Raw genomic sequence first — 27,294 nt, forward strand, 5'->3', positions numbered from 1 at the left:
TAAATACACACTGTGGACTTTTTGGCACCAGACCCCTAGATTTGGTGATTTCATATTCTCAAGGAAAATGTTGTAGCTGTTGAAAGATACATACCAGTGCATCATACTTGCCTGAGTTTGCATTATCACAGAAAAGACATGCTGGTATGTTTGTAATAGGTCCAATCCATCTTCATCTGTGTTTGAACTTGCTGAACTCCATTTTCAGATTCAAGCTCCACTGATTCACACGTCAGAAGCCCTGGACGTGTGCCATTTCTAATTCAGTCAGGTTTTCCATTCATGGTCCCCATTATAAGCTGCTTTTATAACGACATCTCAGTTAGGTAAAAAAACAATCATTTTTCATGTTCTTCCTTGGACCTCCTACGACCTGTTAAAAACCAGGAGTCGTGAGATGTATATTTTTAGAGATTGAGGCTGTGACGCCCTCATTTGTCCATCACTATCTTTTGTTTCTCTGTCTGTCCCAGATAAACACAAATTATTTGACATGTCGATTTCTATGCATAAGCGTATATATATAAACAATGTGTATATGTATTTGTTTTTCAGCGATAGCTGAGGTTAAACAGTCAGCACATTTGCAGCAACAGCTGCGAAGGTTATCAGTGAATGGTGGGTGTTGGTTGACCTTGACCGGGTGTGTAAAACTCTGATGTTATTTGAGAGCCAAAGGCAAGCAGAGATATGAGGGAGTGGTGTTTAAAAGAAGACAGAAAGAGGCTGACAGGGCAGACGAAAGAAAAAAATAAGAGTAGGGAAAAAGTAAACCTGCTGGCTTTGTTGAGAATAATTAAATAGAGTGACCATTGGTGATCACTGACCATCTGCAGACATAATCTTGCAGAGAATGCAAGTTACCTACTGTGTTTGTTTTGGAGTGGTAAAGGAACAATCACTTCTCTATTCTCCTACAGATGGAATTTGGAGTCAGGCTGGTGGCTCAGGAAGATCCAGTCATTCCATTGTTATCTAGAAGAAGGTTGGTGATTTAGTTGTCCTTGAAGACACAAGGGGGACTGAGTGCACCTGGACAAAAGTGAGTGAGTCCTTAGCTACAGTAGTTCAGTGGCCGACTGCCTTTTTCAAATATTCCTGGACCAATATGACAGTGAGTTACGTAAGAGGTAGAGTTAGCCACAAGGGATCAATATCTACCAGTGTGAAAATATTCATGCCATAATGCTGAGGCTGGTTGGGTGAGTGAGTGCAGTATGTTTGTCATCTGTCAGAATTTGGAATAATAATCGACTTCACTGGAGCAAATATGTGGAGCACTTTCATGCCAAAAGGGCCTTTTTACATTGAGCAGAGTTAGGAGAGTGGAAAGAAGGGGATGGGGACCAAAACAGATGGAGGACATTCACGTGTTTTCGTGTGTAACCGTTTAGAATTAGGAGTGGAGTTTAAAGGAGTGGAGTCTAAAGACTTGGGCAGCTTCTCCTGTCTCTGCTGCAGTCCCGTTGAGTGAGTTCGGGGTAAAAATCTCCGCGCACGGGTGTTAAGTAATGAAGCAATGGAAAATGTCATTTAACTCAGCATCGCTTGCCTTCATTGTCCAGCTGGCGTAAATGCTGATGCATATAAATGTCCGTGTATGCAATTAAACTGAAATGCCATTTCACTTTGATTTATCCGTTTTGTCCTTTCCTTTAGTCTGGGGCATGACTTGTGCTCAGACTGACTGTCAGTTTGACTGCAGAGCGACAGGGTTGGTAAGGAAAGTGTGTTTTGGGGAAAACAGAGGAGAGGAGTGATGAGGGAAACGTCTAAAATGGAAGTGGGTCCCTTATTCTGTCACAGATGTGGGTTTGGCTGGACAGTGAAATCTAGTCTTACACTCTGACATCATCTGTTCAGGAAAATCAATGACAACAACCACAAATTGTCTTTTTATTATAATTGAATCAGATACACAGACCATCAATAATTTTGACTTACTCTCTATTGATCACAGTATTGTGTCAGTAATGTCATTATTCCCCCACCCCCTTCTTTTGTACATGGATGAGGAGGTTTAACATATGTGTACATTAGTGGGGTAATATGTAATGTCCACCTGTAAGAGGAAGTAGTGAACACAACTCAAGAACTCCACTGAGAAACCTTTATATATATGTGACTGAGCCAATGTGATCTGGATTACTGTCAGCATAGGCTTTGTCATTGTGGTCTGGTGAAATTCAGGCTTCTTGGCTATTTCAAGTGTGAATAAATCATACTGAACAGAGGGGTGTTCTTAGGCCCCATTCACTGAGAAAGCAGTGATTTTTGTTAAAGCACACATACAAGTACATATTTATAGTTGTTTTCTTGCCCTCTTGAAGTGATTGTGACCAGTGATCCAAAGTTGCAAGCCCGAGCTAGTTCAATTTCATCTAATTTCTCATTGGTGAATCTTTTTCTCTCTATATTTGCACAGCTGCTACCCCATGGATACAATTACCGTATCCATATGTTCATGAAAGTCTGTTTTATCTCTGGTATCCATAGTTGGTTAAGCTGACATCTACTACACTAACAGCCTGTGGCAAAATCATTGGTTGAGTGGAAAATAAGGACTTGTAGTATCAAAGTAATGGTGTGTTTTCATTTATTTTGGATGCTTTTCAATTCCATCTGTCACAAATTAAACACGTATCTGTTAGAGAGCTGCTGCATCCATTCCAGCTTTTATTAAGAGGTAGTGTTTTGACACAGAGGGAAGAAAATCAGTCCAAAATTCAAATAGGGATGATATTAGTAATGTGGTAAGAGGTAAAATTGGATACAAAAGAAAAAGAGATTGATTAATTAGTTATTTTGCAGAACTGTGCAAAATCTTGAATTGGCCTCATTTCTTTATATTTTGCTAGGTAAATAGGGAATAGGTGTAGTGATTTATTGAAACATGTGCAATGGATATACAGTATATAAGGCAAAACAAAACTCCCCCAAAACCCCAGAGCTCAAACAGTTCTAACACGCTTGATATTCCACATTTAGTATGACTACCTTTATTCTTCAACGCAGCCTGAACTCTCTTGGGCAGTTTTCTTGTAATTCCTTTAAGTAGTCTTCATAATGCTGACATCCGAGCTTTGGGGAGGCCAATCCATGACTGATAGTGCTCCACTTGTGTGTTTTTGTTTCCAGGCAGGCTTAAACGGCATTGGTTGTGGGCTTGGGATCATTGTTGCACCAAAAATGAAGCCGTTGTCAGTCAGATGCTTTCCTGATAGTGGATTGATATCTTTTTCTGTGTTCATAAATCATCCATTTTGATAAGACCCCCCCTAACACCATTGGGTGAAATGTGCCCCAAACCATGACAGAGCCTCTGCCATGTTTTACAGATGGCTGTAGACTTGCAGTGTTGTGCTGCTCCTCTGATCTCCTAACATATTAATGACAACTTGAACTGAAAATCATTTCACTCCATAAGACATAGTTTGCATGACACGTCGAGTTCACTGCAGCGAGTGTGGAAAGAACGTCGCACCGTATCACGTATAATTTGATTCACATATACGTTTTTGTGAACTCCATTGTACACGAAGCGATCTTCATGGGTGGGGAGGCAAAGCGATCTGGTCGATACGCCCCCGAAGGCCGTTAAGGTGCTACCGGCAGAGGATGACAGCTATGTCAGTGTTAGCACGCTGAACGCTATGCTGGAACAGCAATGGGAGTTTTACAAAGATCTAATTCACCAACAGCAAGATAACTTTAAGACATTTGTCCAATTAATCATGGATGGAACTAACAAAAGGTTGGACAGCATTCTGAGGGATGTACATGATGTTAAATCCAGCCTGCAATTCACGGATGGGGTTGTCACCGAGCTGCAAACTGAAGAGAGGTGCATTAAAAGCAAACTAAAAGAGTTTGAATCGGTGGTCAGCACCTTCGTGAGGAACACAGAGAGTTAACAACCAAGATGGATTATTTAGGAAATCAATCGAGAAGGAACAACATTGTGGTGGATGGATTAATAGATGAAAAAGCAGAAACGTGGGAAGGATCAGAGAAGAAAGTCCGACATATGCTGAAGAACAAGCTGGGCCTGGATAGTGACAGCATTCAAATTGAACGCGCTCACAGAGTCGGTCCATATAAGGAAAATGGACGAGCCAGGCAGATTGTGGTCAGACTACAAAGATTTAAAGATAAACAATTAATTTTCTCATCTGCCAAAAAACTGAAAGGTACCAATCTTTGCATCAATGAGGATTTTTCAGAGTCCATCAGGAAGAGGAGGAAAGAACTGTTACCACAGCTGAGAGCGGCCACAGACAGAGTTGATATTGCTGTCCTGAAATATGACAAATTAATTGTTAAACCGAGGTCACAGAACTCCGGAATTAATATTTAGACTTCAGCAATGTTGTCATCTGTAGCTGTTGAGATCGATCGGTCTGCAGATGTCTGACCCTATACTTAGTCCCGGATTCTCCGGTAAAGATTTTTCAGTAGCTCATGTCAATATTTGTAGCCTTAAATATAAGATTCAGGAAATTCAGTCACTGTTGTCAACAAATACGATAAGTGTGCTGGCTATTTCCGAGACTCATTTAGACGATGCCTTTAAGAATAATGAATTTGAAATAAAAGGTTATAAATTGTATAGGAAGGACAGAAGCAGATTTGGAGGGGGCGTAGCCCTATACATTAATGATAATATGGCAAGCAAACTACGTATGGACTTAACGCTTGACGATCTGGAAATTGTGTGGGTTCAGTTACACCCGCTCTATGGCAGGCCTGTATTAGTAGGTTGCTGCTATAGACCCCCAAGTAATAATATGTTGTATGTAGAAAGAATCTGTGAAATGCTGGAAAGAGTAACTGAGGAAAACAAAGACATGTTCTTATTAGGAGACTTTAATATCAATTGGTCGGCTGCTTCTTGTCCTTTAAGGAAAAAGATAAGTTCATCAGCATCGGCTTGTTGCCTGTCTCAGATGATCACCATTCCCAGCCGGGTCATGGTCAACGCAGGAGGTCATAGGTCATCATCATGTATTGATCACATATATACAAATGTTCCTGAGCATTGCTCTAATATTGTTTCTATTCCAGTTGGTTATAGTGACCATAATCTTGTAGGTTTGACCAAGAAAATGAAACCACTGAAAACTTCACAAAAGATTATTTTTCATAGATCATACAAAAATTTCAATGCAGATAAGTATATTAATGATGTAAAAGAAATTCATTGGATTGACATCTGCCTCGAGCGTGACCCTGATATGGCATTATCTATGTTTATTGAAAACTTTTGCTACCTGGCTGACAAACATTCCCCCTTAAAAAGATTTACTGTTAAAAAGAAATACGCACCTTGGTTAGATAATGAACTTAGGGTTGCAATGTCAGAAAGGGATATAGCAAAAGCACATAAGTCTGTCAGTCCACAAGAGTGGGCAAGATATCGTGAGTTAAGAAATCAAGTAACTAAATTGAATAGGCGCAAGAAGAAAGAATATTATCAACTTAAGCTCAAGGAGGCCAATAAGGACGGCAAGAAGGTGTGGAAAGTTTTAAATAATATAATGGGTAGAGAGCTTGCTCCGGTGGTGGCTCACATCTACACGGGTGGTACGTTTATAAGTAAAGCTAAGGACAATTATTTTGTGAATTACTACAGCAATAAAATAACAAATTTAAAATCTAATATGAGCAGAGGCGATCCCACCTTATCACGTCGTCTTATACAGGATGTTATCATGAATAATAAGCAATGCCAATTTAAGTTTGAGGCAGTGAATGTGGAGATGGTAGAGCGCTTATTGATATCACTTCCTGACGATACATCCTCCGGCTCTGATAACATAGACAGTAAACTGCTCAAAGTTGCAGCCAAGTTTGTGTCCCTTCCTATATGTCACATATTTAATAGATCTTTGGCATGCAGCTTATTTCCATTGCAGTGGAAAGAATCGAAAATAATTCCCATTCCTAAAAACAAGAATGACGTTTTTAATGGTGTCAATAGCAGACCTATTAGTCTACTCCCCGTTCTAAGTAAAATTATGGAGAGGATTGTCTATGAACAAAGAAGGCACAATGTACATTTCAAATTCCTTTAATTTTAAATATGTTTATATTGTCTATCCTGTAAAATAGTCAGATGTCTATTCATATTAATGTACAGAATTCACCTGCTTGCTGCTACTACTGCACATTCACCCAATGTATATACTATATATAATATATATATATATATATATATATATATATATATCGTATATCGTTTTTTTTATATATCTATATATATCTTAATATTATATAATATATATATATATATATATATCTATTATTATTTATATATATATATATACTATATATCTATATATATCTATATCTATATATATTATATAATGTTCTTCTCTACCTCACCCTAAGCGTGTCAGGCTACATTTAAAAACAAGAATGACGTTTTTAATGGTGTCAATAGCAGACCTATTAGTCTACTCCCCGTTCTAAGTAAAATTATGGAGAGGATTGTCTATGAACAAATTCAACATTACCTAACAGAAAATCAGTTACTTACTCAGTTTCAACATGCCTACAAACCTGGTTATTCCACCAGTTCAGCTCTCATTCACATGACAGATAACTGGTATAAATATCTAGATAATGGGAATTTGGCCGGGGTGGTATTTTTGGATTTTAGTGCTGCATTTGATTTGATAAATCATGATCTTTTGATAGATAAACTAAAATGTTATGGATTTTCACCAGCTGCTTTGTGCTGGATGGAAAGTTATTTGTCTGGAAGAAGGCAAAAGGTTTATTATAATGGTTATTTCTCGGAGGGCTGTGAAATGAACTGTGGTCTACCCCAAGGCAGCTGCCTCGGTCCACTTCTCTATTCAGTCTTTACAAATGATTTGCCGTACGTCCTGGATAAATCTCATCTTGTAATGTATGCTGATGATTCCACCATGTTTTATTCAGCCAGTAGCTACTCTGAATTGACAAGCGTGTTACAACTAGATTTGCTGAACGTGTTTGACTGGATAAGTAAAAACAACATGATTTTAAACGTGTCTAAATCCAAATCCATGTTAATAGGAAGTAGAGGACGCTTAGTCAACAGCCCACAACTAAATCTTTCCATAGCTGGATCGGTATTAGAACAGGTCACCCAGATTAAATTACTTGGTGTTACCATAAACCACCACCTTTCATGGTCTCAGCACATCAACTCTGTTATTAAGAAAATGGGACAGGGCATAGCTATAGCTAGGAAATGCTCTTTTTATATCACTTCTTCAATTATGAAAGATGTCATTAATGCACTAGTATTATCTCATCTAGAGTACTGCTCAATCATTTGGTCAGCAGCTAATAAGACAGATCTGAACAGACTTCAGTTAGTCCAAAATAGGGCGGCCAGATTAGTGTTAAGGTGTTCATATTATACAAGTATTGATAAAATGCACGATAAACTTTCTTGGCTTTCTGTACAAGCTAAATTATACTATGGCTTACTTGTATTTTTAAAGAAAGCAATACTGGTAAACACACCACACTTTTTTTATGCTCAGTTGCAGTATCCAGATGAAATACATAATCATGCTACACGATTCTCAACTAACCACAATTTAGTAACTCCTCGAGTTAAAAGTAACTTTTTGAAAAACTCTGTTATATTTAGAGCATCTTTTCAGTGGAATAAGTTGCCTTATGCAATTAGAGAATTGGCTTCTATTCATAATTTTAAAAATCACCTAAAAGCCTATTTAGGCAGTTTTTAATTTATTTGTAAATATTGTAAGAGGGTAATGTCACTTGTAATGGAAATTGTGTATTTTGTTTGAGTGTTTTTTATATATTTTTTTTTCTATTTACATGCTTATATTTTCAGAATTGTAAAACCTTATTGTGGATGTAAGAGGCAAATTATGTGGATATTTTGCATCCACTTCATTGTGTAACATTTTATTTGATGGTATTTGAGGGTTTGGGCCCCAGGAAGAGTAGCTACCACTGTTGTGGAAGCTAATGGGGTTCCTTATGAATAAACAAATAAACAAATAAACATATGTCCAGTTCTTGAGTAATCTGGTGTATATCAGCCTTTTCTCTCCATTTCCCTTTGTCTTAAAAGTGGCTCCTTGACCTTCCACTGAGACCATTTCGGCTGAGGCTTCAACTGAATTTAAAGGATCAAGGGCCAAATGCGTCTCTCAGGTCCTGTATCAGGTCTTTGCTAGACTTTTCCCCCCTCTATTCTTAAGGACACAACTTTCCCATACTGTTTATCTGCTGTAAAGAGTTCTTTGGCCTGACACTTCTTTTGTCCACTGCACATTATGCCAAGATATGTTTCCAGCTAATGACTCTGGGAATCATCTTGTTGATTCAGACCTTTTTATGCAAGTAAAGCAATGTCTCTTTGGCTTTTTGTGTATTGATCTCAATAACTGGGATTAAATTTTGTGTCTATATGGCAGACATAAAGATACAATTTATTATTGATTCTGTTTGTTAAATGCAAGTGAAAAAAACATTCTCCTGCAAATGGTCAGATACAAGAACTGGATCAGAAACGGGTGGAAAAATATGCCCAAAGAAAAAAGTTGAAAAATCTTTAGAAAAGTTGGAGACCTAGTCAACAAGAGCAGTTTAAAAAATTACAAGAAAGTCTGGCTCCTAGGAAGAAAAATATAAAGAAATGAGCGGCTCGAGACGTTTGCATAGTGTTTTATTTTTACTGAAGTTATTTGATTCTGCAAATCTGCAAAAAGACACATTATAGTTGGACAGAACAGTAGCCTGTTAATGCCATAAACAACACTCTTAGAAAGGTTTGAAGTGTCTCCTCCTTTTGTTTGAAATGGTCACTGAAATTGTTTCTGTAACCTGTCTCTAATCCTCCGGATCAAATGCAGTGTATGTCTATTGGATACACTTTATCATACATGCTGGTAAAATGTTTTCATAGCTTCATATATACTATACATCCTCTTTGGAGTGTATTACTCATAAGTGTGTGAGACATATGTGCTTATATGTATGTAGTTAGGTGTCTGCACACGAGAGTGATGATGGGCTTTCGGTGACATATCTAACCAGGCCTTACATTATGGCCTCAGCTGTCATCAGAGGTACATCTTTCAGTCAAGCTTAAGTGTCATTCTTTGAAGACTATGACAAGCAGTGCAGTAACGTAGATCTTTTTCCATGTTGTTATTACAGTTTTGTTTGGAGTATAGGGGCTCAGCACATGGAAGCTATTACCCTGAGGGCTTAGGAGTGCTTTTCCATAGAGAAAAGCGGGGGGGGGGATGGAGACCATCTACGCATTATGCCCAGGGCTCATTTTTCCCCGAAGCCCCCCGTCTTCTCCGTAGCAGAGGGGAAGGCCTAGTTTCCTTTCGAGACTTACCATAATCAGTGTGAAACCTGCCCACAAGAAATTCTCTTAAAAGAAAATGGCACTATAGGATCTATGACAAGATGTGGTGTAGAATTATTTTACAAATGCCGTGTATCAGAAGGGAGTCCGTTGTATTATTACCACTAAAGTAATTTCATTCCTAAGAGTGAAGTCAGTTGGTGTCTGTCACTTCCTGTTCACACCACCTTTCCATCCCTTGAAGGACATAGCAGTTAAATCAATTTCCAGCTTTGCCATGATAAAACATCAGCCATCTCTTGCCTCCCAATTAAGAACCAGCTGTCCAGCTGTCCTGCTGGAATTGCTGGTCCAGAATGAGCAAGACTGTGAAGGAGCGGCGAGTAATAGGAAGCCCATCTGGACTCCATCAGCACTAGGTAAACAGAGCCAGATCCAACATGGAGCAATAGAGCCAGGCCTTGGCTTCCACCCACTATCACAAAAGACTCGAGCAATGCCTCAAGATACAAATGATACACACATTGTCATTAACTCGAACCGTGTGCAAAAATGCAGATGTGTTCAAAACTGATTGCACACACTCTTGGACTTGTGACATGTTGGTGTTGGTCCTTTACTTCTGTGATGGAGAGCAGAGACTTCATAAATCTTTTCCAAGGCTGCATCTAGCATTCTTTTGTGTTCCATTAAAATACCTTTGCTACCCCCCATACGGTAGCAGGTGCATTTTCTAGTCTACCCAAGTCCAGAAAAAGTCATTTTCAGTACTTAAAACAGGAGAAATAGACACAAATTGAAGAATAGAGCTTATATTTCATTCAAAGTTTATTTTCATAAACTTACTAAAGTTTATAAAAAAAAATTATAAGGCTTAAGTAAGGAAGGGATTTGTTATTTGGATTTTTTCAACTCTGGGCTATCATAAAAGAGAAGGATTCTCTCACATGAACTCTGAATACCCTGTGCATACGTACATTTTGACAGGTGATTTAATGCCGCTATCTTGGAATTTCTGTGTTGGGTGTCTCCACCTGGAACTGTATGCAGCTTGCATTAAGCTGCCCGCTTATGTAAAAAAGGACGCTGCAGAAGAATGAAGTAAAACAGCAAGTTTCCACATGTGTTTGGATCTTAGCTCTCTTTTTCTTCAAGACTGTCGTCACAAAAACAACAGTGTTTTAACTCCAGTACTCCTCACTCATCTCCCAGCAGCCAGTAAGCACTCTGTATTTTTATTTCTGCATGTATATATTAAGAGTCATCCAGGGTTACTTCATGCTCCAGCATCAACATTATGACTGTTGTGGGCCTAACCTGGCCTTGTTGTCACACACTGTTAGTGCAGATTGTTCCACTTGCAGTCTGTGAACTCTACACTTCAGTCCTTTACTATTTCATGGACTTGAGATGTGTTTCTGTCTTTCAAATAGAGAGATTAACTGTCCCGTCCTTGCGCTTGCTGCACATTTGATCTTTCGTTTCTATGTGTTGATCAGCCTTGGAAAGAGGATTTGTGGCCATAAAGAAACGAACTGCTCTGTGTCCTTTTTTCTGGAGAGATTTATTGTAATAATCAGATTGTATGCGGTCATGGCTGGGGCAGCTACATATGGAAGTGTGCAATGGTAATAATGATAATAGGCCTCCTTTATAAACACTGACATTTGGCATGGTCTCCCATCAAAATGAATAGGAACCCCAGTGGCCCATGTTGCAGACATCATCAGCACCCCACAGTTGGAGAAGGAGGATGGTTTTTGAGATGTAGACTTTTTTTTGGGGGGGGGGGGTTCCATTGAGAGTCTACTTCAGCAATTGGAAACAGTTTGTTCTTAGTGGCAGCCTGAAGCCTGGCTGCCCTCTGTTTGTTCTTCTGCTATAAATAAACCTTGGTTAGCCTGTTACTCCTTCATATTAATATGTACCTAAATAGCTCAACATCAGCTTTATACTGCTTGGCTGTATTGTACTGCACAACTGTCTTTGTGTTTGTTTCTGTCTGGGTTCGGTGTTAACGCTACACAATTCTGCTAAACTCCAGCTAATGTTCAGTGACAACTGTTTGTGTTTTCTCATTTTTGTTTGTTTTGTTTTTTGTTTGTTTTTTACATACAACTTGGTTTTAAGACTTATTCTCTGATCTACACCCTTTCACCCACTATGTAAAGGGTTCACACTGGTGTATAAGTGATTTATAAGATTTGTAGGGTTGCTGATTGTCCCTGCTTGTTTTGTTTTAACCACAGAAGGAGAGATGGACAGTGTGCTAAGTAAAAACTACATTCCAGACTTCTTTAATTTGAATACAGGTTTTCAGATTATGGATGGAATTCCAAAAGAGTGCTGACAATTTAGATTAGGACAAGATGAAAGGTGAAAAGTGGAACAGACAAGGAAACGGAGATGGTGTGTGTGAGAGAGATGCTCTCTATATGTGTATGTGTGCATTTATCCTTTGGTGTGTTTTAAATTTTTCACCGCTGAGAGGATTTCATTACATTTTAGCAGGGAGAGCATTATGTCCCTTATGAACACCATGTGTCTGTCTTCCCTGTGTACATGGGAAACTTTTATTAGATCTTGCCTGTAGAAAATGAAGACTACATAACACGTAGACCTAGCTTGGCTTGAAATTGACCTGAACAGACTCCACCGCTATAACTGCTCACAAGCATGTGAAATGTCTCTCCTGCGGTGGGCCAGTCTATAGAAGCCTATACCTGCTGCAAACTATACATGCACTGCTTGATGTTTTTGGTTTGGTTGGGTTGATTATTGTTTTTTATTAAGAGCAGATGCATTGGCTGAGATTTGGTTTGACTGAGCTTAAAGGGGAGCTTCAGAAGGAAGCATTTTGGACACAGCCCAGTATGTTTCACATGAGGTTTGCACCTTCATTTAACCCTACCTTAAAATGAGTAATTTTATGCTCCTTTAGTCCAACAGTATCTAAAAGATGTCAGAGCAAAAAAACACACGGAAAAAGGATAATGTTTTGCTGATGATTTCACCAGTTTTAAAAGAATTAATCTTAGAAGCAGGTTCCTCCTTGTGTATGTGTAAAGTGTTTGAATCCCAGCCCATAATTTGAGCATGTTAGTAATCTTAAATGCCCCACAAGTCTCCGTCCCTCACCACATTCCTGTGCCACCCAGACTCCAAATTACTGTAAACTAAACCAGAGCCACACCGTGGCAACAGAAGGGTGTCAATTTGGACAGGAAAGAATTTATTTTAACGTGACTAGAATTTCTCTGGCTCGGCTTCCTGGTGGGGATGTGGAGAGGGTCTGTCTCTGGTTACTCTGTCCCTTGACATAAATGCCACATGCTCCCTAAACAATAGTCAATTCATCCATCTCACTGTCTGTCTGTGAATACAGCCAGACCACGCTGCCAGGAATGAAAAACACCTCAACTCTCCCCTAAGTGAGAATAATTTTGGAGAATCATAGTTGTCTAAACTGCAAGAAAAAAGGTCGTTTAGACCAGATTCATGACAAATACTTTATAAAATATACTGACTTCCAGTAAGTTGCATGCATAAACCAAAAACAGTGGTACTGGATTGCTAATAAGTATTGGTTAATATCCCGAGTTGAGGTACTGGAACTGAGGTGGGAAAAAAAAGTTCTGTTTCTGTGTACGCGGTGTGACCTTGGTGGACTGATTCTTATCAGTCTCACGTTTCTGTGTGGCAGAAATATCTATGAAGCCAAGCAATGGAGCTCTGGCGCGAAATGTCATGGCCTTCAAACGGGAAAAGAAGCGATGTTTGCTGTTTCTTTTCCACAGTCCACCAGCATGAAACACGTAAGCAGACTGTGAAGTTGTTTTTTTCTTTGGTAGCATAGAGAAGTAATTGATTCACAGCATCTTGCTTGCACGCATACTGTGGGACCTGTAGATTCTGGGGCAGCTGGCTCAGGTCACACTCTAGAATAATAAACCTACAGTGGTTTGATGTGCGTGTGCGTGTGGAACCTACTGGACAGTTACCCTTTTTCTCCGTTCTTGCCTCCCCCACTTTCTTCTACTTAGCACAGGCCAAAGAGTGGAGGTGATGATGGGCCCCCAAGTTACTCAGTAGGCCTCTCTTATTGGTCCCACTCTCAATGCGTGTCTGTTCCCTGACATCTTCATCTTTCATCACCACCCCATCAATCCTATGCCTATGTGACCATCCCCGCAGAGACAGGGCCACACTTTGTCCCAAAATCCACCCCATTTCCCCTCTAGTCCCCCTGCCCCATAGCCCCTCCTACTGTGCATGGGGCGTGACAGCTACCTGACAGTAGAGGCCCCTAAATGACAGAAATTGCAGTCACAGCCCCCTTCTATACCCCAGTGCATCAAAACAGCAGTGCTAGAAACATCAGCATGCCGATATACCCAAATACCACATGTGTGTCCAAGAGTGAGAGACCAGCCCCCACTCTGTATATTCATAAAGGAGTCCTTCTGTCTTGCTTTTATCCACATGTTAATATTCCCTTGAGCCAGTAAACGCCTACAGGATCAAGGCTCCCTCAGGGAATAGAGGTGGATGTTATCATAGCATTCCAGCCCATGTGAAAGTATGCCAATTAGCAGAGCTGGAGAATGTTATTCTGCTAACCTATTGCAGTATCCCCCTTTCCAAATAGCAGGTGGGGCCTAAATAAGTTCCTATCTATCACTGAAATTGCCCACTGAAGCTGAAAATTGATATTTTATGTTTCAGTTTCTCCTAGATTTATGAGACACTAAGAAAAAGCACAATTTCTTCAGTAGGTGGCCTGTAACCAATCCTATTGGAGTCGTATAACAACTATAACTCAACAACATTTCCAGTCCTGCCGTAACTTTTGCCAGTGTTCCTCAGTGATGTTGGTTCTTGCAATGAAATAATGCCAGTCAGCAGATACTATGCTCTGATATAGTTATATAGTATGTAGTAGATATAGTTAGAATAGTTAATTTCTCTAGTCAGCAACGCTGCTCTCATTTTCAGCCTATAGTGTATGCGTGCTAACTTTATCTATTGTCCAGCACTCTCTCGTACATTGCAACACATTTCTTTGGCGTTTGCACCAAAGAGTAAACTGAAACGCTCAATCTTGTTGTATATTTCACGCTTAAGTACATTTTAAAAGCTGTTATTTTTCTTATCTGACACTCTTCTATGATAACAGCACATTCATAAGTCTTAAATACTTGAAGGCAGCTCAGAGAGGTTAAAACAAATAATCTTGAAAAAAAAATCGTACTTGCTAAAGAAACCCATTTGTCTTCAGCGGAAGTGATTAAGACGACTGAGATCTGGATGGCTGAGAATCTACACATCCCTAGTAACTTTCACCAAATGGCCTAAAAGGCTGATAATCATCCAGGAAAATACAGTAAAACAAATGCTACATCAGCGCTAGTTGATTTTTATATTTTCCATACTATTTCATGCAATCATATCTATATTTTATACCTACATATCCTTTTCCTGTGGTCAGGATTCTCTGAAGCGTATGCTAGTTAACTTGAGTTGATTGGTGAGGTTCTGAAGTTAACCTTTACATGCATTTCTACATCTTTGGTGTGTGCATGAGAGGAAATCATGATAGACATGGTAAAAACACACAAGTGCACATCATCACCAGAAGACACAAGGTAAAGCCCATTCAATGCTTGTCTTCAAAGCAACTATGTGTTTTTTTTCTCCTCTACAGACAGTTCAGTTCAGTATGTGCTCTGGACCAATCCTCAACCACATGTCCTAACCTCAAACACTGTGCTGTAACTCAAAAGCATTGTTTGAGACACGAGGCACACTCTTAAGATTGGCTCGTGATCCAGCCTGACCACTACACCGAATGCCTTAAACTCCCTCGGAGATACAGAACACGACTCTGTCCAATTCCAGCACACACTCTTGCTACAGTAAATAACCACTTGAGTACTTTTGCAGTGTACTTTGACTCTTACCGGAGCTATTACCCTCCTCCACTTTCCATTGAAAACTCCTACTGTAGGCAGAATAAAAACATGCACCCTCTCATAGGGTTTTAATGTGTTATTGTGGACAAACCTTCTAATAAATTTAACTTCTTGGCAGAACCAATTGCATCTAAAAATGAACCTCCACTTTTAGTGTGCTTGTTTTTCATTTTTTTAGTGCCTGACAAACAGTCCTGACTTGGTGGGGGTTAGTCATTATGTCCAGTAGCCAAGGGAAGGCTGGAAAGTGTTAGAGGTAGATGATGGGTGCTTGCACCTTTGGGTTTAAGTAGTGATCAGTGATGATAGAAAGTGCTGTTGACAAACATGAATATGATGCTGCTTTGCTCTAGCAGTTTGGACTGCAAAAGGACTCATTTTGTGAGATCAAATATTAATTATTTTAATAATGAATAAATATTAGAATGATCTCATACACTTTTATGTCTACAACTTAGTCAAAACACATCCAGTAGTACTGATTTTACATATGTGTGCTTCAGTCTTATGTAGGCAAACAGTAGTGTTGGACGTGTCTGGTTTTTCATTTATTCTGCCCCCAGCTCCTATGGGACCTGTGGTTTAGTGTAGGTTCCTGGACGTGCTAGTTCTGCTAGTGGAGGGATATATGATAGGATGGGTTGTGGTGTCGCTGTTGATGGTGTTTGTGTTTCCAAGCTGACTGCTGTGATGTTTTTGTTCCTGCATAAGTGTGACTTGACCTCAGGCTGTCAAGGCTAGTGGTTTCAAGTGGCATGTCGGTTTGGATTACAGTATGGTTTTGATTTAAGACATTTACGTATCCTGCACGTTCACTGTAAACATAAACAGTACAACATCAAACTGGATTTCACTACCCTTGCACCCTGTAGGAGTGAAGCCAGGGCTGGACTGGGACAAAAAATCGGCCCAGGCATTTTGACTAGAGACCGGCCCACCAAAAATGTGACGTCATTCAGGGGTAAAACCGCAAAGGATTCTGGGAACTTGTGGCAAGAGGTACTAGCACATGCAGGCTTTCAATTGAACTCAGTTACACAGCGATAAAAAGAAACACAAAAAATGGCAAGAAGCTGTTGTATTATTAACTGCAATAGCCGGTGTTGTGCCAAAAAGTGATTGTCTGTCAAAAAGTGATTTCCGGTATTTGCCAAAAACTGATTGCTCGTATCAAAATTGCTATAAGTAACATGTTGGGCTATAATATGTGAAACATTTGTCAAATGCATCCCTCATGGATGACATAAAGTCATCTCTCCATCTCTCTCTCCTGCTCTTTTATTTCTCTCTCTTGCTCCATCTCTCTCTGCTGCTCTTCTGTCTCCTCTGTCACAGACTTCTCCACTTTTGATGATAAATCAGCCTGGTGCAACATGTAAGGATTGGCACAATTTGTTAAGATTTTGAGGAGTTTGAGAAACTAACCTTAAGCATAAAATAAAATTTACTATCAGTAACTTCATAGCACCCGCCCAGCAGTATATAAACTCCGTCATGCTAGCTAGTACGCAGTACCAGTTATTCTAAGCGACTGTAAAAAGTCAGCACAACGAAAACAAACTACAACTAAACTTGGTTTATATCTGACACAGATAGACAGCAGGTCATAACTTCTTACCTGAAGTTCAGTTCCTCTGCCACTATGAGCGGTGTTGTGCCAAAAAGTGATTTCCGGTATTTGCCAAAAACTTTATATAACCTTTATTTATGCAGTTAAAAAAATCTCATTAACATTAAAAATGTCTTTTGTAAGAGTAAGTTGGTCAAGAGGACAGCAGAAATGGCAGCAAATATTGACAATAGTTCTGTAAAAATATTTTAAGTGGGATAAAGGACCGGGTTGGTTATAATGTAAGTACAATAACACAGACTGTAAAGATATTGAAAAAACAGATAATTTTTAAATTTATATATAATCCCTTTGTAAACGCTGTTCACCGAAGTCTATTTACCAACATACATAAAGATATTACACATAAAAAAATACACAGAAACATTGGAAATCACTTTTTGGCACAACACGGCGGCCGCCTCGGGTCTCTCCTCCTCTTGCCTCCCCTTTCCCTTATCCACCTGCTGGCCTCCACCACTTGCTGATGTTGCTAAATCTGTGGAAGCTATGCCATAGCTACCGCCAAACAATTCAGTTATTTTTACACATTTGGCAGCGTCTGCCTGAAGGGCTTGTTTCTTTTTGGCCCTAATTTTTTCTGCACCTCCTTTCCTTTTTTTGTTCTCCATTTTCTTTAGTTCGTCTACAAGATTGCTAAACAAGGGGGGAGGGTGCATCCGACCTCCTCGGCTGTAATTGGTCCAGCCCAGAGTCGATCATGACCAATTGGCCAATCCAATACCTTTCATTATTTATACCCTTCCAAAAAAAAAAAAAATCGATCGGCCCATAAAAACCAAAAATCGCCAGTCCAGCTATGAGTGAAGCTGCTATTTATTAACTGTAGATTAGATTAGTAATTTGTTCTGACTCACGTCTTTGATTTATCATCTGGATTGCAGTTGAATGATGGAAGCTCGAATAATTGAATCTAGAAGAATGCTGTTGGAAAAACACAGTTAAAAACATGTCAGAAAGTTACTTGTTGCTTGTATCCTTATGTGAACTTCATGGCGTAAATCCACAGTCATGATCATCATCCAGAGACAGATGCTGATCTCATTTTCCCATAAACCTTCTGTCAAGATTGTAGTCTGTAGAGAGATTGTTTAATGAGCTATGTCAAAGGCAAAATAACATTTGTAAAAAAACTTCTTTTAGCCTGAGAGTGAATAATAAGCTCTTTATCGTGATTAACATGAATTACTTGGTGAAACAACTAAAATGTGGTCTTTCTACAGAACACGTAGTTTTTATAAAGGTTTTCTTATCTACCAGAAACTTTTTTTCAATGTGTTTGCAATTATATTTCTATGCTTTAAAGAAATACTTGAACTTGAAGCAGTGTTAAACATTTGCGGGTCACCACTAGGTCTTGGAATGGTGTTTTTAATGCAGGTGGAACTGCAGGATCTGATGAATAATAACAATAAAAAGCTGGAGTCTAACCTAATTAGAAACAGGAATAACAATAATTCATACTGGTTTAGTCATTATTGCAGCAAGTTGCAGAACTGGAATTATCCAGTTGGATTTTTTTTTCCGACTTTGAGCTAACTTAAAGAGCATGTGGTTGTTACCTTGGCTTTTTTCCCCTTCAGGCTGATACGCATCACAGGTATTTGTGACAATGATCTAAAAGGGACAATATTTATGCCCTGAGCTATAAAGTCTTGGTAATATTTCAGGCTATGCGCACACAGTAATACCTTAAGTAAAACCTTAGCTTATTGAGTTAACATTGATGGCATTACTCCTGCTTTTGTTGTTACTTTTGTAACACAAAGTCCTAAAACTGTTGCTAGGATGACACTTGTTCTGGGCTTTGAGTGTAAAGACTCAGTGTTTGTGTGCTTTTGTGTGTACATGAGAGAATAGATGGATAGCATTAAAAGCAAAGAGCATCTGGGTGTGCCAGAAAAAAATGTGGAGTTAATTAAAAAACTTTCTCAGTGACCTACGGTCTGCTTTTCATTTTCAGTTTAAATCTACTATCTGTCACCTTACTGTCTTGATATAAACCTGTGAGTAAAACCAACTGTCACAGTTGTGCCCTGGAAGTACAGACAGCTACCACTCATTACCTTTGGATCCTAAGCAAGAACCATTTGCTTCTCTCCATAAAAGCTGGTAAACACCGCCATCATTTCCTTCCCTGTAAATATTAATTCTCTACATGTGTGGTCTAAGGTTGGGAAACACATCAATAATCTTTTGTTTGCAGCTATGTCTAAGTAGCAGAAGGCTCGTGTCACGTGACTCGCGGCTGCAAAGACAGTTGATAAGAAAATGAACATGATGTGAGATCTGCTAACTTGTTGATATGAATTTTTGTGAAAATGCATTTGTCTCCATTCTGCAGCTTAGAGACAGAAATTCTCTCATTGTTTAGAAAAGTTATCAACCAACTCTTGTGTTTCTGCTCTGTAGTCGTATAGAGAGCACAGACATCTGAAAAGATTCTTGATACTGAGATTTTCACCACATGCAGAAATGTGGTATACTCATTCAACGCCAGAAGAGTTGGAATTTGAGATAGACTGGAAACCTCCTTCCATATAAACAGCACATGGCTCCACTAGATGTGTGAAAACATTCAATTGACCATCCAAGGCAGTATTTGATCTATAAAAAGCCTGGCAATAACTACAGACAAATGAGAGAAGAAAGGCAGTGATTGAGTATAAAGATTGCAAAAGGGTCTGAAAATACCAGAATTAGAATTTACAAAGAAGCACGCAGCCAAGAAACCAAGAACTACTATTACCTTCTCAACACTCGTGAGTTCGGGTCTCATGTCAGCACTGCAAAATTGGTCTACACCAACAACCAAATCGAAGAAATGCGCCTTGGTGTTTGTGGTTCTCAGTGTTTGTAATGGAAAATGACATCACAGAAAATGTAACCTTATGTAACCTTGATTCTTGTTTTTTGTTAACCCCAGTCCCCACTTGAAACATTTTCTGCCATTATCGTTCTGGTAAAGATTAACATTAACCAAGATAGTGAATCTATGTTGACTGAAATAACATTAATGCAGCTTTTGTTGGCATATTACATACTTTTGACAGAGAACTGAATGACAAGATGTAAAAAGATGCCATGTGTGTATTTCAGTTACGATATTATAGTCCATGTACACATAACATTAATATTACTTGTCTTTGCACTTCTTAGTCAATGTTTCTGCGTGATGTGATTACCCTGATATTGACTCATATGCACCCACAATTTTCATCTTCAGTCTGACATTGTGCCAACTCTATTTCCACTAAGAAGCGGAATCACTTTTTCTTATGAATCACTGAAGACCAGACTGCATCATGTAAACATACTGATTGTGCTGGGGTTTTAAAAGTAGAGCAGAGTGAAGGGAAACCAGCTCAGCATTTAGTGGCAAAAACTTCAGTGAATCAAAAACAAACAAGCACCTTGGACTGTTTTGAGGCCTCAGCATTAGTGTTTTGGCCACCACAGTGTTGGTGTCTTTGGAGCCAGAGGTGACCATATTTAGATGGGAGGTATAAAAGCAAGTAGGAGTGTCGTGAGCCAAAGTTGGTGAGTAAGGTTTTGGACTCTAAAGCAGAATCCAAAAGCTGACAGTGTACCTTTCAACCTATCCACAGTAGTCTCAAAGTAAGCACCAATGGCTGGGGAAATAACTAGAATTTTTCTGGGCTCAGTTCAAGAAGCTATTTTGTTGGGAGCGTAGAGGTCAGTAGAAACCAGAGCTATTGTGAGGTTGCATGGCAGGAGGGGAATTGACTGAGCAGGCTTCCCCGGAGAGATCGGACTGATGGAGGGTTTTACAGCAGACAAAAACTTCCTCATATTCCTTCACAGAGAGTGTAGAACAGCTTGGAATCCTGGGGAAGACTTTCATAGGAGGCAAATAGGATTCCAGTTTAGAAGAAGCTTCAAAGACAGAAAAGAAGAAGTATTATGCATATTTATTAGCATAAATAGTTAAACACACTGAGCTGATTACCACACTCAGTGAAGACAGTCTGGCATAGAGTTGTGGCTCATCATGGTCCTAGGAAGGCTCCACTACCAGGCAGAGCTGCCCAAACCAGTTGGAAGGCAACAGTTGTCAGCCAAGTTATCAGCCATGAAAGGCAACTTTGGTTAACATATACTATACATTTGCTAACTATGTAGAACTATGTTATTAGTATAAAATACTAGAATTTCTCTCACCAAAACTGAAGCACAGATGACTTGGCTGGTCAGAAAATCCCACGGCAGTTTTAATGGGAGTCTGTGGGGTGTGAATTGGAGCCAGAAGCATGTGGATGATGCACTTTCTGGCAGTGGCCACATGATTCACCACTCATTTTCATCCCTTCGAGGCTGTTTCTGTTTATCGGAAACGAAATGTTAGTACATGGTGTGTGTTTTAAATCTTCTCACATTATGACGCCTCTGAAACTGTCTAGGGAATTTCATGATCATACTTTACATGCCATGTAAGTTAGAGGGAAGTTTTCTCCTTCATGTTATGTCAGTCCCACACAAATGATGATTGTATTGGAAAATTATTATTTGTTTCACAAAAAATAAGCCACAGTGCAAAAGCAGTCTGTGAAAAAGTCAATCCTTACTGTTTCCATAGGAATCAAGAACATAAACTGATAATCAAGCGTACTTGATTAACTGATCATCAGCACATTTGACCACCTCTATAAAAAGCACATGTTTTTGCAATTCAGGTGCCTGTTAACTCAATGCGGAGGAGGAAAGACATCGTCAGTGAACATAAAAAAGCAGTTGTCTTCTCCTCATCTGTTTGGGAAAGGTTTTAAGGTCATTTCCAAACAATTTGATATCCATCATCATGCAGAGAGAAAGATTATTCACAAGTGGAATATATTCAAGCAACCATGAACTCCAAAATATTTTAGAGTCCAATGTAAGGCCATCTGTCTGACAGCTAAAGCTTGGCTGAAACTGGGTCATGAAACAGGATAATGATCACAGCAGCAAATCTGCAACGGAATTGCTGAAAGAAAAGAATCTAAAGGTGATTCTGCGAGCTAATGGGACCGAGGTGTGCTTAGTTTTTAATAGGACTACTTTTTGTTAAAGATATAATGGTGCTCAGTAATATGTCGTGTATTTGTCAATGATCCTTTTTGGTTTAATTGACATAATTTTAAGACTAGATCATTCTTACCCCTCAGCCATAAAAGGCTGATTTTGACATTTTGGTCACCCCACTGTGGGGGTGAGTGGGCAGATGGCGTGGATACCCAAGTTTGTGAACTTGATAAGTCAAGAAAGATATCGCCTATGATTTTCAAACTAGTACCATAACTATATCAGTTAAAAAACTCAGAGTTTGAATTTCAGTGACCTTAACCTCAAGGTAAAGGTCAGAGGTCAAGTTTTATGAAAATTTTATGACTGAGAAGAATTCAAGAAGGAAGTTACATAGGATTTTCACATTTATATGATAGGTGCATCTACTAGGAGGCTGAGGGGTAGCACTGGTTGCCCCCAGTATTTTTTAATCACATCCTGAAGACATGAGAATTAACAGAGGGTGTCCTTTATTTTTACCATAATATAGGCCATTATTTTGGTTCCTTTCAGAGATCTTTAAAACCTTCCCAGAGTGCCAGTGAAATGAGAAATGTGCTGTTGATGGTGGCAGCCAGTTGCATGTAGAGCTAAAAGCTTGTTGACACATATGGTTTATTTCTCTGTGGCGATGGATTGTAAATCAATTTGCCCGTGTCATGCTTGTGTGGTATGCTCATTATCATTTATTTTTGTTTGCATCCAACTGCTGCACATATCATGGGGATTCTCATCAGTGTGACACTGACTCATTCCTCTTAGCAACCTGTGGTTTATGTTAGTGAGAATGGCAGCACTGGTGTCAGGGTGTGGGTTGAGAAGCCAAGCAGAGAAGACTGGCTTGTGTGTGGCTGTATGGTTGTGATAAAATTCTGAAACCAGGAGCACAACACTTGTCCATTTTGGCAGGAGAAATGTGACACTGGAGAGGGAGAGTAGCAACAGCAGCGCAACAGCCAACCATTCTGCCAATCACGATGTCTCACTCACTCCTGGAAACAAGTCTTTTCCATTCTTTATTAGATTTGATTTATACTTTTTGCAACGTATTGAACAACACAGGTTCATGATATTGTGCATGCTTTGGCACCGGGAGGAAAGAGACGGAGCACTTAAGGGGGCTAACCAAATAAAAGTGCTGCAAACAGAATGAAGGCAGCAAAAAGGCTGTACCGACCTCATGCTTTTATTACTGTGCCAGAAAACTGTCTTGATCCAACGAGAGACCATTTCTCATTCAATTACGTGTTCCATGTGTGCGTTCCAAAGCTTCATCCACAGCGAGCAAGCCCAGTCTTTCACACACATCCTCATCTCCAACACTCAGTCCTGTTGCCTGTCAAAACAGGATTGCAAAGGGTTTGTGTGTGCATCCATGTTCTGCTGCATCTGTACAATGTACGTGTGATCAGTGTATTGAAAGTGTGTTTCTCAAAACATACAGTTAAGCATGTGCCCGTTCTTTGGCCTCTCTACATCTGACTGCTCTGACTATTAACTACAGATTTCCCGACGCCGTAAATCAGTGGAATGTGTGCAGGTGTTTGTGGCACATATCCCAATGCAATTGTAAAAAGTATAAAGTTTGTCTGGAATAAGCAAAAATCAAGCACAGAAGTTCATTAACATCTTGCTTTAAAGTTCAGAATCATAGTAAATCTGGAATAAAAGGGTTTCACAGGTTTTGTGACTCTAATTTACTTTATTTTTCTTAAGGGTATATGTAAGTGCAGGTAAACACATGTACCGTTGTGATTTGATTGTCATGGCATGCCTGCACCAAACAGCAATGTGTTTGGATACAGATGTCTGCCTGTAGACAGATTTACTATTGCAGTGGATTAACCAAATTGCAGTGGTGGAAATATATTCAGGCAATTTAATAACTAAGAATCATGGTAATGTCAAACACAACTGTGAGGTTATAACACTTCTGACATTTGTTTTCCAAATAGTAAAAATCAGCTCAAGTCCATTTAGGTCTGTAGCACACACCCAGGATCATCCAAGATAAGAGTCCTGGAGCAGAGGGACATCTCTGACATCGATATTACACAATCATTCATTAAAGAATAAACAGTAACTGAGACAGCCTGAATTCACAGGAGAACTGTAGCAAGTTCTCCAGGATGGTTGGAATGACCTACTTGCTAACGATACTGTGCAAGTGCACTTAGGGAAACTAGTGATGATGCAAAGCAGTCGCATCAAATATTACTTTAATTTTGCATCGTTTTTTTTTCTGTTCACTACATTTTGTTAGCCATTAATCGCTAAATCAGAGCTAAAATTGTTTTTGACTGCATCACTTTACTAACGGGCCATAAATCTCTTGCACTGTAGGAGTCAAAACTTGCTCTGAGGTGTCTGAAATTGTCGATGCTGCTGATTTACTTGTTTGTTTACATCGTGTCTACGGCTACTGACTGTAAAGTAGATTGGCTCAAAGGAGCAAAAGAGATTTACCCCACTGATGCTTTTATTGCCAGACATCTTCTGAATCTCTATAATTTACACATTAATATTGCACTCGGAAAAAAACATATGAATCTTTGTTGCAAAGTACTTTCTATGCACTTTGCACCTTTTGTCCGCATGCACATGAAACTCTTTTTGAGATACGAGATATGACATAGTTTGATCTGGGCAGGAAAATGAGCCCAGGAGGACTGAAGCTTTATCACTCTTATTAAAAGGAAAAAAATGATACCACCATCTTGTGTGTAGACCAGTATCCACAGTATTCTTCACAGTAAATCTCAGCTCATTGTGCATGTGTGTCAGTAATGGATGAGGTTAATCCAGGGGTGGGCAATCTCAGTCCACGAGGGCCGGAGTCCGTGCAGGTTTTAGATCTCACCTTGGGTCAACACACCTGAATCACATGATCGTTACCAGGCCTCTGGAGAACTTCGGGACACGTTGAGGAGCTAATTTAGCCATTTAAATCAGCTGTGTTGGTTCGAGGACGCATCTAAAACCTGCAGGGACACCGGCCCTCGAGGACTGAGATTGCCCACCCCTGGGTTAATCGCACTTTATAGCTGCTGAACTCACTGCAGAGTTCTGTGAATGGCCCGAGGTTGACCTACTGTATTTTATTGGTAGTCGATGTCTACATCTGCATAACATATTTTCTTTTTGTGTTCCCCAGGTTGCAGTTTTGATCTTTGCTGAAGACTCAAGACCACACAGGTAAATGAAATAAAGCAGATATAGGCTTATACTTCTATATTCAACCTCTGTCGTTATCATTTTTTCAATCTCCTCCTGTCCAGTAACACAGTGTTTTCATTCAAACCTGTGATTTCAAGCTCTTATTATTTACTTACATACATGCAAGGGGGCTTCACTTTGTTAGCTATGACACGTTTTGCTTTCAAGAGCTAGCACTATATATTTATGCATGGATATAAGCTTTTCTTGTCTGTGTGGTGCACAAATGATAAGTGAGCAGTCAGTGGTCTGGTTTTAGTGCAGCTCAATCAGGCCTGTAAACAGAGCAGGGCGTGCTGCAGCAGGCTAATAAAACAGAGACTGTCCCACTTTCTGCCACTTTGATCCACATTGCAGGCCCTGCTGGACTTCAGCCTGCTTCAGTGTCTCAGACGTCTTCACTGACCGCACCTATCCACTTCACCCTCAAAGCTAATTATGGTTATGCTCTATAAACTTTATTCCTGTTTTCTGCAAGACAGAGCAAGACATTAACCAGAATATTATTGATGTTTAATCTACTACTCATGGCTTGTGTGTTTTGATATGTGGCTGTTTGTAAGCATGCATACACAGTGTGACTCAGGGCAGGCATGCTTGCCTAAGCGAGCGTGTATAGTGAAAGGGTCTTGTTTAGAAAAGTGAGTGAGCCCTGGAGGCTTGTCAGTTCCCATGTCTTTGTATTCGAGCAGTTCATAAGGCCTTTCTGCCTTCCTAGAAAACGGGCATGTGTGCAGGCAGGCCAGGTGAGGTGAGGTGCAGGCAGCTGGTACTTCTGGACCTCTCTGTCTTGTAATGAGTCAGATTCTGCAGAATAGGATTAATCAAAATGAGAAGTTGTTTTTGGTTTGGTCTCCACTTTAACTGTGTGCAGTGTGATATCTTCTCAAAGACAAGTTACATCTAGCAGAGAATATCAGGCGCAGCCATGGTTTAATGTAATAATGGGAAGAAGAGAAGGAGAAACGGAGAAAAGAGGAAGAGACAACAGAACAGACAGAGGCTTAAGCACCTACTGATATGGAAGTTGCACTAAATCTGGCATGAAAGTTTTTGGCATTTGGACTGAGCCTGAGGAGAAGGATGTGAGGAGGGAGGGTAGGTGTGGGAGCAAGAGAGATGAGAAAGAGGTGTGGAGACAAGTCTGGGTCTGAGTGGAAACTTGAATGGAGGGGAAACTGGGCTGGAGGCCACTCAGCAGATCCACCTGAACCCTGCCAGAGCAATCAGCTATCAGAAGTTTAGAGAGGGAACCATTTACCCCCCTAAGTAAATTCACTAGGGGTTTGTAGGGATTTGGCTTGCTTTTTGGGCTCTAATGCAGGGATATTTTGGTAAGTGAAGTCCTCTTGTTTTGAAGAGATGGTTCCAGAGCCTGTCTGCTTTTTAATGGGATCACAGCAGACACTCCAGGAACCACCGCCAGGTGAAGCGGTTCTGCTATCTACTTCCAGCTGTGTAAACACACACACAAACATACACACAGATAGACACACACACGCAAACTCTCCCACCCAGACACAGTCAGAGACATGTCCTGTCAGTTCTAATAAAATGCTTGCTGGCTCCCATAGAGGGAAACGCTCATAATCCCATTTTCTTTCAATGAAAAACAAAGCAGATTCTTTTGCTTTTGAGAAAGTGTTTGGCCTTGTTAAAAACAATGAGTTGCTTGAAAGATGCAAAGAAATTTAACAAGAGCTAGTGGTGTCTGTTCTCAAGCTGGGAATGTTCAAGGGAGCGTGACATTGTCCTTCCCCTCTCTCTTTTTCTCTCTTTCTTCGATATTTAATGTTATTTAGTGTTTCCTGCAAACGTTAATTTGTTTTCTGGGCTGTTTTCCTTCCCTCTAGGCTTTCAACCTTGTTTGCGGTTGATGAGGTGATATAGAAAACTCACATCTTTCTTGTTTTTTTTTTTCTTTCTTGAAATAATGGCACCAATGTGTATCCCTGGGAAGTGCACGCATCTGTTTGGGATGTTCGCTCTCTGTGATTGTAGGACTCTGTTTTACTTGGTCAGTATGACCTTTTGCACAGGTTTGTGCAATGAGGGAAGGA

General features: G+C 39.8%; 1 protein-coding gene across 4 annotated transcripts in view; it reads left to right on the forward strand.

Moving 5' to 3' along the window:
* Positions 1-27,294, forward strand: part of LOC102290566 (zinc finger protein 469) — a 218,745-nt gene that overhangs the window by 22,246 nt on the left and 169,205 nt on the right. For all 4 annotated transcript variants that reach the window (XM_042229024.1, XM_042229025.1, XM_005943707.3 and 1 more), the window contains one exon: positions 25,173-25,213. The gene's annotated coding sequence lies outside the window, so the exon portion shown is untranslated. The remainder of the gene's footprint in view (positions 1-25,172; positions 25,214-27,294) is intronic.

Source organism: Haplochromis burtoni, unplaced genomic scaffold (genome assembly GCF_018398535.1).
Source record: "Haplochromis burtoni strain Fernald_Lab_line unplaced genomic scaffold, NCSU_Asbu1 Contig_375, whole genome shotgun sequence".
Taxonomy (NCBI): domain Eukaryota; kingdom Metazoa; phylum Chordata; class Actinopteri; order Cichliformes; family Cichlidae; genus Haplochromis; species Haplochromis burtoni.